Source organism: Lycium barbarum, chromosome 9, assembly GCF_019175385.1.
Source record: "Lycium barbarum isolate Lr01 chromosome 9, ASM1917538v2, whole genome shotgun sequence".
Classification (NCBI taxonomy): Eukaryota; Viridiplantae; Streptophyta; class Magnoliopsida; order Solanales; family Solanaceae; genus Lycium; species Lycium barbarum.
Window position 1 is genome coordinate 41,661,401 of NC_083345.1, and position 20,311 is coordinate 41,681,711.

The 20,311-nt window shown below is 40.9% G+C and overlaps 1 non-coding gene across 1 annotated transcript; it reads left to right on the forward strand.

Moving 5' to 3' along the window:
* Positions 1-291: 291 nt before the first annotated feature.
* LOC132612459 (small nucleolar RNA R71) lies at positions 292-398 on the forward strand. Its single transcript, XR_009571818.1, has one exon. It is a non-coding gene; the product is annotated as a small nucleolar RNA R71 (small nucleolar RNA).
* The last annotated feature ends 19,913 nt before the right edge of the window (positions 399-20,311 follow it).

Consider the following 20,311-nt stretch of genomic DNA (forward strand, 5'->3'; position numbering starts at 1 on the left):
TTTTCTGCCAACTTCTTTGATTATAGATCCACCGTGGTTTGCAATTGAGGAAAGGCATGATCTCTCTCATGGTTTTCTTTTGCAACGGCAGCTAGTGATGGACTACCATAAGAGAGACTCTCACAATCAGTTGAATGCCAAGCTTGATTGTGAGTGGTGAGTTTATCAAGAAAACGGGTGATGGCGATAAATTACTTGTCCATAAAGCATCCTCCTGCGGCAGTATTGACAGCAATATGATTCATTGTATCTAAGCCCTTGTAGAATTTCTCCATGAGAATAGCATCCGGAAAACTGTGAGTTGGAGATTGAGCTTGACAGTACTTGAACCGCTCCCATGCTGAATATAATTGTTCCCCCGGGAGCTGTTTGAACTCAAAGGTCTTATCTCGAAGTTTAGCCTTTTTGCTCGGTGGGAACCACTTCTTCAGAAATGTATTGTCTAGCTCGCTCCAGGTATGAATAGAATTACTGGGAAGCTTTTCATACCATTCCCTTGCTTGGCCAGCCAAGGAATATTTAAAGACCCGTAACTGAAGTGCATCAGCAGAAACAGCACCTTGGGATTGTTGAGCACACACGTGCAGGAAGTTCTTCAAATGTCGAAGTGGACAATCCTCCAAAGAATTTCGGAAATAACCTTCAAGTTTTGGCAGCTGATAGATAGAACTATCAATTTTGAACGTAGCATTTCCAGTCCTAGGAGGGACCACAGCAGAAGCATAATTAGCTTCATTGATGAATTCCGCAAATATATTCTCATCTTCGTCCTCTTCTGGTGCAGGTGGGTTCACTTGGAGTCCACTTTGGTTTCCTTGATTTCGATTCTGTCTTCCAGCCATGTTCACCTGGTTCACCACAACAGCAAACAAGGTGTGATGGAATAGAAAAAGTTTTAAAGAAGAATACGCACAATCAGTAATTTCAAAACCGTATTCCCCGGCAGCGGCGCCAAAATTTGATACGCTCAAATCACACCTATTAATGGCGTAAAGCGGACGTTGTCAAATATAGTAACCCAAACAAGGTTGGGGTCGAATCCCACAGGGAATATGGAGAGAAAAGGGTACTAATTGTATGCAATACTAGTCTTTAAAGGCTTTAATTCTATTCTGAATAGTTTGAAATATTTGTTGAGTAATGTAATTGAATACTTTGACTTGAATTGTACTTAATGCGAGAGAGAGACTAAGGTTGTGTTCCCCATTTTGATTAGATATTATGCTTCAGGTTTCAATGTGATATACTTCTAATGGTTGTTCTAAGAGTATGCACTTGATCTCTTAAGACTTCCTAATGTTTCCCAACAGTTAGGCCGTATTTCGTCTTTATGATTTTTCCAAACGTAAAAGAGTTGAAATCGAAGAGCGACCAATAATTCCAATTAGACTTGTTCTTATCCCTAAGTTAGTCTATTAAACGAGGGTTAACGCCCCGAGTCATTGTTATTCAATCTTACCAATACTGACTCTCTTTCCCAAGAAAATTTAGTATAATGGCTTAGGCTAATGCTTGCAATCATTACCCAACGCTAACGCACAAAGATAGAACAAATACTAATAACCATTATGCATATATCAATAGTAGAAACCCATTCACATAATACCCATCATGGGATCCACAACCTTAGAATTAAAATTAGCTACTGATCATTTTGGTTAACAAAGAAAGCATAAAAGTTAACATAATATACTTACAATGCTAATACAATATGGAATGAAAGTGAAGTTAATGCTTTAAATGCTCCAACCACTTCAAATATTTAAGGCTTAAAATTAATGCTCCCAAAGAAAATCAGAATATGAATTAAAACCCTAACTTTAAGTATTTATAGGGCCAAAAATCGCGCCAAATTTCTGGACAAAAACACCCTTACGCGGCATCGTTACGGACCGTAACATAGGTTACGGTCTGTCCTTCGGTTTCGTCCTTTGTCAGCTTGATTAGGTCAACCGTTACGACTTCTTGCGACGGACCTTAACACAGGTTACGGTCCGTATCTTCCAGTGGATCAAGGCCTCAGTGTTCAGTGGCCAATGCGTTATGCCACGACGTTACGCCCCGTAACCTGAGTTACGGACCGTCCTTCTAGGCGTAACATGTGACACTACTTAGGCTTCTTACTGGAAATTTCCTTCAATTTACGGTACACGTTACGGCCTGTAACATGAGTTACGGACCGTCCTTTATAGCGGCACGTATCTGGATCTTCCTCTCTGGTACAGATCATGTTACGGTCCGTGACTCCAGTTACGGACCGTCCTTTTGCTCCAAGTTGTCCGTTTTTCAGCATTTCTTATCATTTCCGTTCCTTAGTCAACCAACCCTACAAAACACCAAAATAACATAAGAAACGATGTAAAAACACTTAAAAACAAGCAACACTTCTAGTGAACAAGGCATAAAATGTGCTGAAATTCACGGCACATCAATCCCCCGCAAGGGCTTTAAGTACAATCCCAAGCTCGGTCCCTTTCACGTTGGTAGCTCCATCCATGTATAAGGTCTTAATCCCTGAGGTTTTACTCGAGGTTAAAAGAATTTGTTTCTCTACCTCAGGCACCATTGCGGGGGTAAAATCTGCTATGAAGTCTGCCAAAATTTGAGACTTTATAGCCGCTCGGGGCTTATATTCGATGTCATATCCGCTGACTTCGACTGCCCATTTTTCCAACCTACCAGATAATTCTAGCTTATGCATAACATTTTTTAACGGATATGTCGTTACTACGCATATAAGGTTACATTGAAAATAAGGCTTTAATTTTCTAGATGCACTTAATAGAGCTAGGGCAAATTTTTCTAGGTGGGGGTAGTGTTTCTCCACATCCCCCAAAGTTCTACTAACATAATAAATCGGAAATTGCATACCTTCTTCTTCTCGGACCAGCACTCCACTTACTGCGACTTCGAATACTGCCAGATATAAGTACAACTACTCGTTTGCCTTTAAGGTATGCAACAGAGGCGGGCTCGATAAATACCTTTTCAATTCTTCTAAGGCCAAATAACACTCCGGTGTCTATGCGAAGTCATTTTTCTTTTTAAGCAACGAGAAAAATTAGTGGCTTTTATCTGAAGACCATGAAATGAGTCTGCTTAAGGCCGCGATCCTTCAGATCAATCTCTGCACACCTTTTACATTCTCGACTACCCGGATATCTTCAATGGCCTTGATCTTATCCGGGTTAATTTTGATTAATTTTGATTCCCCGATTTGACGCCATGAAACCCAGGAACTTACCCGAACCTATTCCGAAGGTGCACTTCTCCAGGTTCAGCTACATGTTGTAATTGCATGGTATGTCGAAGGTCTCCTGTAAATGCTTCAAATAGTCCTCTGTTTCCAGGGACTTAACAAGCATATCATCAATATAAACTTCCATTGTTTTACCTATTTGTTTTTCGAACATTTTGTTTACTAGGCGTTGATAAGTAGCACCGCTATTTTTTTAACTCAACGGCATTACGTTGTAATAGTAAGTTTCGTACTTGGTTATAAAAAAAGTTTTTTCCTGATCTTCCAGGTTCGTCCGAATCTGGTTGTACCCGGAATAAGCATCAAGAAAGCTTCATATCGCGTGGCCAGTCGCTGCATCAATATGTTAGGCAAAGGAAAAGAATCCTTCGGGCATGCCTTATTCTAATCTTTATAATCTACACACATTAGAAATTTGTTACCCTTTTTGGGTATTTAACCTCTCGGATGTATCTTATTTTTAATAACTTTGTTACCTCTTCCTTGACGAATCTATGTTTGACCTCGGCCATTGGTCTCCGCTTTTGCTTTACCGGGGTAAATTTCTGATCAAGGCTCAGCCGGTGAGTGGTGACTTCGGGTGAAATACCTGTCATATCTAAATTGTACCATGCAAAAAAATCAGTATTAGCTTGAAGAAATTTGATTAATTTACTCCTGAGCTCCAAGGTTAACCCCGTGCCCAGGTATACCTTTCTGTCCGGTAGGTGGACGAATAGAATGACTTGTTCAAGCTCTTCCACCATTGACTTTGTCGAGTCCGAGTCATCGAGTAATACAAATGAACTAGGAACACCGAAGTCGTCTTATTCCATGTCTATCTTTCCTTCCCCTTTGAATTCTACCAGGATCGCGTCCTGTGATTGCTATTTGGAGTCTTCCATTTCATTCGCATTATCAGCTTCGCACATTGATTTCTTCGGTATTTGAATAGCTTTTTCCACTCGAACATCTCCTTTGCTGCAGGTTGCTCTCTATGAATGATTGTTACTCCTTCTGAGGTTGGGAATTTTAGAATTTGGTGCAAGGTCGAAGGCACCACCCTCATGATGTGTAACCACGGTCTTCCGAGCAAGGCGTTATATCTCATTTCTCCGTCAATGACATAGTACTTTGTGTGTTGGATTATACCGGTTGGGTTCACTGGTAGTGTAATTTTGCCTTTTATAGTTTCGCATGTCATATTAAATTCGTTTAGGACATGGGCTACTGGTACGATCTGATCTAACAGTCCCAACTGCTCCACTACCTTCCATCGGATAATGTTGGCCGAGCTACCTGGATCAATTAAAATACATTTCACATGATTTTTATTTATAAGGATAGAAATTACCAAAGCATCATTGTAGAGTTGAATGATACCCTCCGTGTCTTCATCACTGAAGGAGATAAATTTATACGGTACATAGTCCCTGGTTCTCTTTTCTTGAGTGCTTTATCTTCTTCATCATTAGACCTCGGGGTATTTCTACTCCTCCAATGACCATGTTGATCACATGTTGAGGTTGCTCCGGTTCGTTCTTCTTGGTGGGTTACCGATTTTTGAAATGTTTCTTTGCTCGCTCACTCAGGAATTCTCGGAGATGACCATTCTTTACTAGTCATGCCACTTCATCTCTTAGCCCTTTACAATCATCGGTTCGGTGTCCGTGATTATTGTGGTACTCACATATCAAGTTTGGATCCCGTTGCGAGGGGTCTGTTCGTAACTGCCTTGGCCATCTCACACCTTGAATGCGTTTGATCGCTGCTACAATGGATGTCGAGTCGACATTGAAGTTATATTTAGATAACCTCGGACTTTCACTGATTTCGGAGCCCCAAACGGAGCTGTTTTTGAACTGTAAACCCCTACTTCCCGAACTGCGATTGCTTTGTTTGTCACATCTCGCTGTACTGGGATCGGGACCACTTCTTCCCTTATCCGATCTGAAGGTGGACCTTTCAGGTTGAGAGTATAGATGATATCTATCCCTTAGCAGTTGAAACTTCATTTCTGCTATCCTCTTTGGTATATCTGAATTTTTTATCCGATTAATCGAACCTGGTGGAAGCCCGAGTTGATCATCCTCCACCCGTATCTTAGACTCATACCTACTATGGACATCTTCCCATGTAATAGCTCCGAACTCCAATAGGTTTTCTTTAATCTTGAGGGAAGCATTAGAACTTCGGGGATTAAGTCCCTTCGTGAAAGCCTGAGCCGCGCACTCGTCGGGAACCGGGGGAAGCAATATCCTTTCCTTCTGGAATCTTGTCCCGAAATCTCTAAGTCGTTCGTCATCCTTTTGGAAGATCTTAAATATGTCGGCCTTTCTCGCCTGTACTTTCCAGGCCCCGGCATGAGCTTTTACGAGCAACTTGAAGAATGGAATAAAGTGTTAGGGCAGCGTGAAATACCACTGCATGGCTCCTTTAGTTAGTGTCCCACCAAACCTTTTTAGCATTATCGACTCAATTTCATCATCTTCCAGATCATTTCCCGTTATGACACAGGTGTAGGCGATTAAAAGTTTTTGCGGATCCGTTGTCCCATCATATTTCGGGATATCGAGCATCTTAAACCTTTTTGGTATTATTTTTTTAGCCAAACTCGGTGGGAAAGGCCTCCGGACAATATATTTGGTCTCCAATCCGGTCAGAATCGATAGTGCACCCAAAAATTTGATCCACTCGGGAATTATAGTCTACCACCTTCTTTTTGTTGGAGTCGATCCGTTTAGATAGTGCCTCCAACATCTTTATCACCTCGGAAGATCCATCAGGCACCGACCGTTCTCGATCGCTGCTTACCTCAATTTCCCTACGGGCTAGTGCGGGCCTTCGGTTTGGTTCCACTACTCTGACCTCGTTGTTGTTCCTTTTGAGTAAGGAAATAGCCGTCTGGTGCTGCATCATGGTTCCCTGTTGTTCCTGCAATAAATCATAAATCACGCATAAGTTAATCTCATCTCCCGTCTCTTCGTTTACCCTACGAGCAGTTCCCCTGTCGGCGGGCGTGTCTCCGCTGTCGTAGATGGCTACATTCAAGTTGGAAACACTCGCATTAGCGGGAGGGTTTTCGTTCGGATCACCCGGCGGCATGATGTTCAATGGTATCCCATTGTTGGGTTATCGTCGTGGTTGTCGTTATTCGCGTTGTTTACGTTTGACATGTCAAAGTTGAAAGTACAAGAAAGGGGGGTGAGTTGTAACCTTTTCGCTCAGACAGTCGACTATCTGAACAAACTAGTCGACTATAATGTAATGCAGAAATAAAAATGCAGAAATTAAATGACACCAGATATTTTATACTGGTTCAGATTCAATGTGAATCCTAGTCCAGTCCCCCTGGGTTGCAAGGGTGTTCTCTGCAGCTCTTTGTAAATGGTTTTGGTACAATGGTTGTTTGAATGGAGCTCCTACGTCTACACTCAAAACAGTCGTAATCTTTTGATACAATGCCTCACAAACTATACTATATCTCTCCTTTCTTTTTTGTTTACACTATATCACTCAGGAATACAATGTTTATGAAAAGTAAAGCAGAGAGCTTGAGAGAATGGGAAAAAGGTATGTTTTTCTTCGTCTCCAGAGTCAGTATTTATATTCTTCAATTTGTGTAGCCGTTAGACTCTTTTCAGTAGAGATGTCAACTCAAGATAATTGATCCTTGTAAATTAGGAATATTGAGGATCCTAAGAATAAAGCAAAAGCTTATTTAATGTTTTACCACTTTTTTCCTTCTGTAGTATCAGCCTTATTTGATTGATACTTGTTTCCTTGTGTATGTTGATAGCTAGTCAATGTTGTACAGCTGCTTTCTTTGTGTGGTATTGACCTTGTTTGAATGGTACTTGTTTCCTTATATATACTTATCTGATTCAATCTTGGCATCTTCATGATTTGTACTGATTGATCTCTTTCTTTTCCTTTGACATAGCGTAAGATTTTATAATTTTACTTGATGATCTGATCCTTGTTCCAAAAATAAGCATGGGCTTATTTTCTTTGCACTTCATTGTAATTTCCCTTTGCAGCCGACTGAGCTTTATTAGGGCTATTTTTCCTTTGCAGCCGACTAAACTCCTCTTGTCCATTGGGCTTTGTATGTCCAATAGGCTTGATGGACCTTTGAGTTCCTTTGAGTATAGTACCTACAAAAATAGTTTGTCATCATTAAAATCATAGCACTAACAATCTCCCCCTTTTTGAATGACAAAAAAATACTCAAAGTAAGTATAGTCAACTTCCCTGTTCAGTAGTTGACTTTAGTCCATGAATAGTACTCCCCCTGAAGTGGAATAGTTGAGTGCTCCCCCTGAATAGTTGACTATCATCCAGTAGTTGAGTGCTCTTTTCTCCCCCTTTGGCATCAATCTAAGAAACAAACAACTAACAACGCAACAGACTAATAACATACTAATATAATTAGATCATATGGCTGGATGACCAGCCTAAAAATAGTCAAAAGGCTAAATAAACAGACACAAAATACTGTCTAGAACGAGCAACCAACAAAAAAACATAACATAGTCAAGATGGACTTAGGTCCAAAACAAAGAATTGTCTAGAACGAGCAAGCAAAATAACACAATTAATCCTGCTCCCTCTCAGAGTGCTGCTGCTGCTATTCCTGCTGCTGCTGCTGAGAAAAGGGCCTAAGGAAGTAAGCTAACGTGTTAACCAAAGCATCCTCCATGGCATCCAAAGTGGCAGTCATCTTAGCAGGATGACTATCAATAGTCCCTTGAAGTTTGGTAGCCAACTTACCTGCTTCCTTTAAACCACCATTAATCTTTATATGCAGGTGAGCAACACCAGCACTTGCCTCTTTGGAGACATCCTTGACTTTTTCCATTTGAAAGTGAGTGAACACAAGGAGATCTTTTAGGGAATCAAGCTTGTCATCCAGAGCTAACAGTTTAGCGAGAATGTCGGTAGAGTGGTCAAAAGAAGGGGGGTTCGAAAAGGAAGGTTTGGATTTTTGTGAAACAGTAGGACAAGGGATTTCAGGTTCCTTATCCATATCTTTCTTTAGAACCCAGACATCGTCAATGCAAACGAACCCCATGCTGACAAACGCTCTAGAGTCATAGCACTGCTTAACAGAAATAGGAGGGTAGTCATCAAGATTGACATGGTGGGCTTCCATGACTTGAGTAATTATCATACTATAGGGCAGGTTAGTGGGATCAGAGGCAGACCCTAACATATGGTTCATAACCAAAGAGGACAGATAAAGCTTGCATTTCTTAACCAAATAGTAGGTAAGAAGAGTGTCACGCTGAGTGAGAGTTGACAAGGAGCCTACACAAGGCATAAGGGTGGCGGCAACAATATGGGCAAGTACACGAGTTTCAAAGGACAGATTCTTAAGTCCTAAGTGGGTGGGGAGAGGGCCAGTAGTCTCAAGGGAAATAAACCGCTTGGCCTGTTCATAGGAAACCTCAAAGTCTGAGGAGGTAAAGCAGAAAAACCAGATCTTTTGATATTAAACATTTCATCAAAACCAGAATTGTCAAACAGAATACGGGTGCCAAAAATAAGGGTTTTTAGTTCATCATCCTTGGTAGCTCTAAGGTTGGCATAAAACATATGAATATGGTGTTCATACACCCGAGGAGGAGCATAAGATAAGAGGTTGACCCAGCCTTGGAAATCAAAAAAGTGTTGGATATGATAATGTAAAGAGGAAATAACATCAAAGTCCACAATTCGACCAAGAGCAAAAGATTTACCTTTAAGAGAGTGAAATAGGTTAGAATTTGGGGTACTCCAAAAGTTTTGATGGTCAAGGAAGGCATTTTCATAATTAAATTTGAATTTCTTGTAAGACTCACCACATTCTTCATCAGCATTTCCACATTTACTGTAGGAATGAAGAGATAATGAGTTGATAGGGTTTTGGGGAGAGGAATCGATGGAACCATCGAAATCTATCTTAACAGGGGACGAAGCTTTGCCTTTGTTTTTGTTTCTAGAGCTTTTGCGAGTGGAGATGGGAGAGTTTTTCTGTGTTTTAGCCATGGTGGAGAGAAGTATTGAGGAAAGAAAGAGGTTGAGTGAAAAGAATGGAGCATGTTGTCGATTTTAATGGCGGTTTTTGGGGTTGATGAAAGGTCAGAGAAGGTGAAAGGTATATGGGGAAGTGGAGAGATGTGGTGGAGTTATGAAAAGATGGTGAAGAGATGGGAAAGGTAATTATGACAATTATGAGAAGGCGTGTATGGAAGAAGATTTGGAGGCTGGTAATAAATGGTAAAAATTAAACCATCGAGAAAAAGGAAAATTCAACAAGTTACCAAAAAAATAATGCAACTATATAGGTTTAGTAATAATTCCTAAAGATTCTCTAAGCATACAAAATCTTTCCTCAAGTAAGGGTTTAGTAAAAATATCAGCAAGTTGATTTTCAGTGGAAACAAACTGTAATTCAATAGATCCTTTAAGAACATGATCTCTAATAAAATGATGTTTAATATCTATGTTATATCTCGTAATTTTGCACATTCGGATAAATTGAAATAAGTGTGACTAATAAGAGACGAGGCAACATTTTGGTCTTATTTAATATTTATGTTGTTCATGAAAAATATTAACGTGGAAATATGGAGGAAGGCTAAGCGCATAATCGGAAATTTGAAAAATGGTTTCACGAATTACAAAAATTAGCCACAAGAAAGTGGGCTTGGAAAAAAAAAATCAAAAAAAAAAAAAAAAGAGAAGGCCCAATTTAAAGGGGGTGGCCGGCCATGGCAACCAAGAAATGGCCCAAGCCCATGTAATTAAATCCATGTGACAAATAAATAAAGGGGCCATTAGTTATCTTCATTTAGAAGATTCAAGAAAACAAAAATTTGAGAGCACAAAAAAAAAAAAGGCCTATTCGGCCAAGAACAAGAAAAACAAATTCCAAGCCTTCCAACTTTGATCCAAAAATTAAATTTTTTTTGTATTCCTACTAAGCTCAAGATCCTCTTCAACGTGGTATAATTTTTGAGGCAAAAAAATCACTTTGGTGGCAAGTGAAGAATTTGAAGAAAAGGTAAGAATTCTATCCTTTTATGTTATGGAAGAAGTGTATATGTTATAATGATTAGAATTGAATGAAAATCATGGAATTGTGATGTGTGTGGTGTGAGCCATGTGGGTGTGTATAAGTGTAGGTGGCCGTGTGATGTTGCTATGGTGAAGGGAAGATGGATTAATTTTATTTAGCTTGTTAGTTGTGTCGTTGTGACCTTTGTGATGTAAATAAATGTTTAACGATTTAAGTCGGCATTTAAATTGGTTGTAAGTTGTTATAGGAAAGTATGTGATTTCAATGTAGTTTTTATGTAATTATGGAAGTGGAGTTTCTAAAGTGTGAATTGTTGTTGTTGTTGATGAATTTGGAAGAAGACAATGCGACTTTGTAGTTTTGTTACATTTGTAGAAGTTTCGGGTGGAATATGAGTTGGTGGGATCGTTTGAATATTTTGTAGATTGTTTAAAATGCTTTTAAATTGTGTTGAATGATCTTGGATTAGTACTTGAATGTGTGATCAAATATGAATTGAATATAATTGAGACGCCGTTGAAGTTGTAGAACGAAGTTGCTAATGTTAGTATGCGTTTGAATCGATGGTGGATATTATTAGAATAATTGTTGATATTGTGGCCGAGTTAAATTCTCGGATTTGTTGTTGTATTTCTGGCCGAGTTGAATTCTCGTGGATGGCGCATTTACAGGGGAAGTGCTGCCGAAATTTCTGTAGATTAAGTGTTGGTCTTGAATTGGACTCCTTAAGAGTTTATGGCTAATGTTTGGCATGTACGAATTTTTGTTGTAGATCTTACGAAGCCAAAGACTTAAGTTCGGATTAGCGTAGAAAGCGGGCAAGGTATGTAAGGCTTACCTTTCTTTCTTTTGGCATGATCTTTATGGAATGAACAAATGACGTACATGTATGATTTCAAAGAAATTCCCGTTCTTAGAGCCATTAGGGTGTCTAATGTCTTTGACCTCCATGAGCCGTTTCACATGGTTTCGATACGTATTCGTGATCCTGAAGCTCTATTTAATAAGTTCCGAGTTTGTCTACGATCCCTATTGGCCTATCGATACGATTATACGTAGAATGGTTAAGATTATTGCATAATTGGGTAATAAGCTAAATATAAGAATTCATGACCTTAAAATAATTCTGTAAGTATTAATGTTTTTAACTTTTGTATACAATCTCGGATCGGGCCGAACGTTCCTCGGCACTAATATGTTATATCTGTGGATCGGACTGCACGTTCCGCAGCAACACACTGTACGATATCCTATGAGTATGCATGTATGAATCTGTTATATACGTATATGATATATGATGTCGGTATATTGATATGACTAAAGTTTGATTATTAAATGCTAGCACGTTCGATTATTCCACTGAGCCTTTGACATACTTTGATACGTACGTATGATTCCAAGAGTTCTATTTGATTTGATCCATAACGATGTCCGAAAGGTACTTGACCTGATTACAGTTTTGATTTTCCAAAATGGCTTCTGAAACGCTTATAGAGCGTTCTGTACTTCAAACGCTCGTAACTTTCGTATACTAATTCCGATTGACCCAAAACTTGTTTCTGGACCTTCAGATGTCGATGAGTATGTTTGTATATAAGTATGTTTGTATCTCGGGTCTTGATTTACGTGTATATGGTTTCGCATTATTCTGTTCGTGCAAGCCTCCGTTTGGATTTCACTGAGCCCGGGCCAGGATATGTTCTCGTGCGTACCCCTCTGCATTGTTCACCGCGTCCCTCTCACTTGCGATCGGGGCACGTTATATTTATGATATGATGACGGGGCGGTGGCCAGGATGGCATGTGATGATTTTATTCACCGCGTTCCGCAAAAGAGGGTCGGGGCACGTTACATGCATACATGATATATGATATTGGCATCCATGACATATGATTCACCGCGTCCCTCACTGAGGGTCGGGGCACGTTATATGCATACATGATATATGATTCACCGCGTCCCTCACCAAGGGCCGGGGCACGTTACATGCCTATTTGATACACAATATTGACATATATGATTTCATCCACCGCGTCCCTCAATGGAGGGTCGGGGCACGTTATTTGATATATGCATATATGATACATGATTCTGACCTGCATGATCCGTGTTTTGAAAGTAAGTTCTTTTGGCACTCTGGATGATTCACTTATCTTCTGTACTTTCTTTGACATACGATAGAGGCATATATGGTTTATGTCTCGAAGGTAAACGTTTTGGTATTCTGGATAGTGTTCTCATTCTGGTGCTGGATATTCGATTATGGTTCTGTTTTCTATATTTCATGCCTTACATACTCAGTACATATTCCGTACTGACCCCTTTTTCTTTGGGGGCTGCGTTTCATGCCCACAGGTACAGACGTTTATAGAGGTGATCCGCCAGCCTAGGGTATACATTTTGCTATTTGAAGCGCTCCTTTGATCCGGAGCCCACACTTTTGGTACAGATCCTTCTGTTGTACATATCTTTATGTTTATGACTATTTTGGGTACGGAGGGGCCCTGTCCCGTCATATGATTCTGTTGTCTGTATTAGAGGCCTGTAGATATGTATGTGGGTCATGGGTCGTGTTTGTTCAGTGATGGTTATTTGGTTCGTGTTCGGCTTTCCCCTAAACTACGTTAACCTAATCGATTTATGTGCTATAATATAAGTAACGGTTTAAATAATGTGTATATGATTTTGCATGCACGGGATTCATAATATGCAAACGCAAGGGAAATTTGGTTAGTAAGTATGTACGGGTGTCCATGTCGGACACTAGTCGCGGCCTACGGGGTTGGGTCGTGACAAAAGTGGTATCAGAGCCAGTTTGTCCTCGGAATGTCTGCAGGCCGTGTCTAGTCGAGTCTTGTTTATCGGTGTGTTGTGCACCACATCTATAAACATGAGGCTACAAGACATTTAGGATGTTACCCTTTCTTTGGATCTTAGATCGTGCGATAGAGCGGTGCTATTAGGGTGACTCTTTTCTAACAGATTGTTATGTTTTCAGTGATGCCTCCGAAGAAGGCGACGGCTGCCCAGAAGGGCAAGGCAGTGGCAGGAGAGACCAGCCAGATACAGAGAGTCACTCGGGCTCGTGCTCAGACTATACCCGAGATTATGCCCCAGTCAGAGGACTCTGCTACACCACCCCTATCAGAAGAGCCTGGAGCAGCAGCCGCTGCCACTATGGATCGGGAGGCGGCTCCGCCATTAGCTCCAGAGGCTCCAGAGCCCGAGCCACCAGCTCCTCGGCCAGGAGCAGAGAACAGGGCGATGAGAGACGCTGTACAGTTATTGACGAGGATAGTAGCAGGGCAGGCTCGCGGACGCGGGCTAGGGGGTGACGATGCGGATAGGCGTGATACCCTAAGGGTTCGTGACTTTTTGACTTGTGATCCCCTAGAGTTTTACGGGTCTAAGCCCGAGGGGGACCCCCAGGACTTTATTCGACAGATGCAGCGTGCGCTGAGGTTAGTCAGGGCTTCTGAGCCTGAGTCTGTCGAGTTAGCTTCACACAGATTGCGAGATGTTGCGATTAATTGGTACGAGTCCTGGGAGCTGTCCAAAGGCGAGGGTGCCCCCCCAGCTGTATGGGACGAGTTTGTAGCCGCCTTTCTCGGCCATTTTCTGCCTCTCGAGATGAGGCGAGCGAGGGTTGACAGATTTTTGCAGCTGAGACAGAGGGGCAGGAGTGTCCGGGAGTATAGTCTAGAGTTTGACTCCCTGGCCCGATATGCACCTACCATCATAGCTGATATGGCTGACAGGATGCATCGGTACGTGATGGGGTTGGATGATTATCTAATTGACAGCTGTATGGCGGTGGCATCTCAGCCCGGGATGGATATTGCCCGGGTGCAGGCATATGCCAAGGGGATGGAGGATAGACGCAGAGAGCGTCAGTCCGATAGAGATTACGACCGGGGCCAGCCCAAGAGGGCTAGATCAGTTGGTTATTGTGGGGAGTCTCGAGGCGGGCAGCCTCAACAGCATATTAGGCAGTTTTCTCAGCCAGCACGAGGTACACCCCCACAGTTCACCGGCGAGGGACTCGATAGCACCGGATATTCAGGAACCGGTCAAGGCTCTAGGGCTTCGGGTTTGCAAACGAGTAGAGGGGTCAGCCAGACGAGGCCACTTATGCCTCAGTGCCCTCAGTGCGGCAGGTGCCATCTGGGGGAATGTCGTCGCGCCACCGGTGCTTGTTTTACTTGTGGCCGTCAGGGCCATGTTATGAGGGAGTGCCCCTTTAGGGGTGGTTCAGGTGGTTCAGCCCAGCTTACTGGGTCAGTTGCTGGCTCATCTTCCCCTTCTGTAGCCATGCACCCTACAGGCAGGGTGTGCCGATATCAGCAGGCCGTGGCAGAGGTCGTGGCGGAGCTCCCGGTTCTAGCGGTCCTTCAAACCGCATATATGCCTTGGCCAGCCGACAGGACCAGGAGGCGTCACCAGACATCGTTACAGGTACACTACTTATTTTCTTCCGAAATGTATATGCATTAATAGATATATATTTTTTTCTCCCCCCCCCCCCCCCCCGATTGCTAGCAGAATTGAGGAAAGACCCGAATCGATAGAACTGTTCGAAGTAGCCATACATACAGACGAAAGGTGAATATTGAGAATCTAAAGCGTTAATACAGTGATCGTATAATCAGAATAATAAAAGGCCCCCTCTCTGGATCGGAGTGGGACCCGCTACGAGAACCTTTTGAAAGTTGTTAAGACCCCGACCTGCCCTAGATTACGTGAAGAAGGTCGTGCGGGAAGTGGACGCGATTATACCAGCATTAACGCATTGAAATGCATTAAAGTTTCGAGGTTAAGGGTGCTAGGGCCAGAGCAATTTTGGGATGGGTGACCCCCTGGGAGGTACACCAAAATTTTCATAAATGCAGATATAAAAGACAGATGGGAAATCTGGTGTAACCTAAAGGAAATTAGAATGTACTGAACGGTGTTATATCCCGTGTTCTGTGCATTCGGAAAATTAGAAATGAGTTTGACTTGAAAGAAATAAGACTATGTTTATTTTATCTAACATATGTGTGTGATATTTATGAGAAATATTGTTACGGAAATACGGAGGAAGGCCAAGGGCAAAATTTGGAATTTTGAAAATTTGTTTCGGGAATTACAAATAAGATCTACTACTAATTGGGCTCAAAAAAAAATAATAAGGGAAAATGAGGACCAATTCCACTAGGGGTGGCCAGCCATGCTAGCCCAACCCATGGAAAAGATAAATTTGTCCATGTGATAAATTATATAAGGGACCTTATCTTTTAGAAACTTCAAGAAAAGTTAGATAAGGAGAAAACAAAAGATGAAGAGCAAGAGAAAGGGGCTATTCGGCCAAGACCCTTGGAAATTAGGTACTTTAAATCTTGTTCCAAAAATTATTTTCTTGTGGTATTTCCACTAATTCAAGGGTCCTCTTCAACGTGGTGTAATTATTTCGGAAGATAATTCATCCGTTTCATCATTTCCGCACTTTGGTCAAGTGAAGAAGTTGAAGAGAAAAGGTAAGAATTAATTCCTTTTTATCATGTTCTGAAGGTTTGTTTATGTTGTGGTATGTGGAAATGAGTAGAATTTATGGAAATATGGAAGTTTGCAAAATGGGTGTGCATGTGTCCATGTGGCCGTGTGTGTGTATTGTTGTGTAGTTAAGATGAGTTGAATTTTATGTATTATTCTAGTTGTGGTTGTTGTTGATGAGAATGGGATGAGAATCATGGAGTTGTGATGTGTGTGTGCATAGCTGTGTGTGTGTGTGAAGTAGTGTATGGCCGTGAGCCATAGTATGGTGAAGGGGAGGTGAAGTGAAGTTCAGTTAGTTGGTTAGTTGTGTCGTTGTGACATTTATGACGTAAATAAAGGTTTAACGATTTGAGTTAGCATTGAAATTGGTTGTATGTTATTATGGGAAATTATGTGATTTTTATATGATTTTTATATCATGGTGAGAGTGAGATTCTAAATGTGAATTATGGTTGTTGTTAATGAATTTGGAAGAAAACAATGCGAGTTGATAGTGTTGTTGCATTCGTTGAAGTTTCAGATAGAATATGGAATTGGCGGAATTGTTTAAATCCTTGGGTATTGATTGGAGTGTTATTTAATTATGTTTGAATAACCTTGAGTTAGTGAATGAATATGAGAATGTTGATATTAGCTTGATATTGTGAAGTTGGAATGGAAATTGTCGCCTTATGTAGAAAAGAGGACTATTTATGTTATAGTGCGTTTTGTGATGATTGTTGATGCTCTTGGTATTGTGGTGTTGTTGTTGTTGATATTTTGGGCCGAGATGATTCTCGGGGACGTTGAATTTATAGGGGGAATGCTGCCGAAATTTCGGTAGACAATATGAATTTAAGACTTGAAATTCTAAAAGCGTGAAACTCATATTTGGCAACTATGACCAATTGTAGATTTTGGACGAAACGGGGATTGAGTTTGGACGAGCGTAAGGCGCAAGCGAGGTATGTAAAGTTATCCCTTTTCTTCTCTTGGCATATCCTAGATGTACTAGGTTTGAGTTTGAACCTCGGGGATCATTCTATTCATAGAAATCCAAGTTTACTTTTAGCACTATTCTATTCAGTGAAATTGAATTAGAAACTTATGCTTTGTTGAAAAGAAACGTTCGAACATTCATAACTTTTGTAAACATGATCGAATCACCCCTAAGCATTCATGGTTGATTCCATAAGGTCAAATGTCTGTAAAATTTGTACGCCGCCTCGACTTGGACCGAGGTGGGCCCTCTAGCCCCGAGTCTCCTTCGTTGCCCTAATTGACTTAACTTTGTTCGATATCGAAAAGAGACTTCTGCTTATGACTTTAGCTATTAAAGAATAATGTTTGATTACTCTATGATATTCTGATTTACATTTTGAACTATGAATACGATTTCAGAAGTACTTTTGTGAGATAAACCCCGTATTGATCAGTTGACTATGCCCCTAATTATATACACAAAAGAATAAGTACCCAAAAGCTATGGCTCCGAGTGAAATGGAGCTCTGCTATGTAATCTCTGAGTAAGCAGCTATGCATCAAGCCTGTCTCCCTGTGCACCTGCGGGCATGACGCAGTGTCCACAACAAAAGGACGTCAGTACGAAGAATGTACTGAGTATGTAAAGCATGATCAATATCAATATAGAAGCATAGACAGCAACATAAGAAATATCATCGAATGGGAGATGGCAATATCATCGTCACATGCACTTGCTTGCCTTTCTTAAGAACCTTCCATTTCTAATACGTTTTTGTGTACATACCTCATTATCCGTATTCATAATAGTACCCGTACCATATTTGTGCTCGTATTCGTATACATGCCCCTTATTCACATTCATATACATAGTCATATCATATTCGTACTCATATCATATACATAGCATTTACATAGCATACCCGACCACGTAGGATCGGTGTTTCATACATACTTGGCCAACCAAGGCTCAAGGTTACTCATACCTGGCCCTACCAAGGCTTCAGGGTTACATCTACCTGGCCCTACCAAAGCGTTAGGGTTATCCGTACCATCTGCAGAGGTGTGCGCGCGTTACGTAATCATATACATACTTATTTACATATCATACCCGGCCTCATAAGCTCGGGGTTCCATATTAGTCATACATAGACACATATACATAATAGCTCATAAGCATCTTTATTAATGTACATCGTTATCACAGTCGTCATCAACATCATTATTACTACTCTCGTCAACCATCACATTTACCTTAATAGGCCTACTCGTCATACGAGGAACTTAGTACAATCGTAGCATATCGAGAATCATAAGCTTAGTAGCTTTGAAGATAGAAGCATTTGGAGAATATCATAAGCCCGTAGAAGATTTAGATGATTGGCCAAAGAACCATGCCTTATGAAAGAAGGGTTAGCCTTACATACCTTTTCGTTCGACTATCTACCACTTGCACGTTCTCTTTCAACGGTTGCGTTTATACCTTCATTAAAGTCATACTATCATTAGAATCGATAGCTAGCATATATGACTAAAGCTAGAGAAAATCGGACAACATCTCCTTTATTTATACGACATTCCTCCATAACGTATGTCAACTCCCAAACGTCAACAATACATTCACAATACCATAACAATGGCCATTGATCATTTACGTTAACCACATTATCTAGGTTTCTCAATTCGCTCCCAATTCACCCATATTCATGGTCATATCACCCGACTTCGTCCATTCATATACAATGCCCATTTTCATGATCTTAACATCATTTATAACACATTCATATCACAACACAACAAGAATCATGGTTCAAATCAAACTATCTCTCAAAATGTCACTATTCATCATTCATGACCCATTTTTCTATACTCATCTAATGTCCAAGCATTTTAACTCTCAACTACCTTGAACAACATATAAATACCATAAATCTTACCTTAGATGTTTTACGAACGAGCCTTAGTCGAAATACTTCACTTGAGCAAAAACCCTAGTTTTCCTTCAATAAGATTTTCTTGACTTGAATAATCTTAATGGGTTTCCTTACACTTGATTCACTTGATTTGTGTTGTTATGACTAATAATCCTTGAAATCTTGTGGAATAATTGTATAGAGATGTTTTAGATAGAGGGGATGAAATGAAATAATAAACTTGGATCTCTTATTTAATGACTTAAAATCTGGTTTGGAGTGAACAGCACAGTGGTCGGAAACTTGGTTTACGGTCCGTATTCCAGTTTACGGACCGTCTTTCGTGGTCGTATTTAATCATAACAGAACCAGAAACTCAGGCTGAGACGTGGTGATTTACGGACACAGTTTACGGGCCGTAAACCACTTTACGGTCCGTATTTTGGGTCGTATTTAACCATTTGATCATTTGGCAGAAAGTTGAAGTTTTGGAAGCCAAAATACGACATGGCAGTTTACGGGCCGTATACCACTTTACGGTCCGTATTTCATTTTACGTGCAACTGGCCCAAATGCAGATCTACAACTTTCCACATTTTTAGAACCTATAATTATTCATTATGGGGCATAACCTATCTCTTATTGCAATTGCCTTCGGAATCTTACTTAGGGTCGTCAAATGTTATTTCTTACTCATGAAAACATCGGATACTCGTACTCCTCGCGGGTCCATACACTTGGACAACAATGGAGGATAGGTGTAACATTCTTCCCCCCTTAAGAACATTCATCCTCGAATATTAAAGTCTTCGGGGATTCTATAAATATTTCGCCAGTCTCCCCTATAATATGGCACTACCATCCTGTCACAACAACCCAAAATTTCATCGCCTCACAGGGCTACGTCACAATATCAACATATCAATGGCCACACATGACCAAAAGCATGAAAAGGAAATCATACATACCTCATACCGCTGATGTTTCATCTTGAATCTCTCCCAAGGGCTGAAATAAATGAGGGTATCTGGATCGCATACTTTCTTCCGCTTCCCATGTCATTTCTTCTCGTTTACTGCTTCTCCATAAAACCTTAACTGAGGCCACTTCTTTTTTTCTAAGCCTCCGTACTTGCCTATCTAGTATGGCAATGGGCACTTCTTCATAAGTTAACTTTTCTGTCACTTGCACATCGCTTGTTGGAAAGATCCTAGTAGGATCTCCAACACATTTTTGAAGCATCGAGACATGGCAGACTGGGTGAACTGACTCCAAATTCGGAGGTAGATCTAATTCGTAGGCCACTTTTCCTACTTTGCGCACAATCTCATAAGGTCCAATGTACCGGGGACTAAGCTTCCCCTTTTTGCCAAATCTCATTACACCTTTCATTGGTGACACTTTCAAGAATACCCAATCTTTCACTTGGAACTCTAAGTCTCTTCGGCGATTATCCGTATAGGACTTCTGACGACTTTGGGCTGCTAATAACCGATCTTGTATGAGCTTGACTTTCTCTATGGCTTGCTGGACCAAGTTTGGCCCTATCAGTCTGGCCTCTCCTATTTCGAACCACCCAATTGGGGATCTACACTTTCGCCT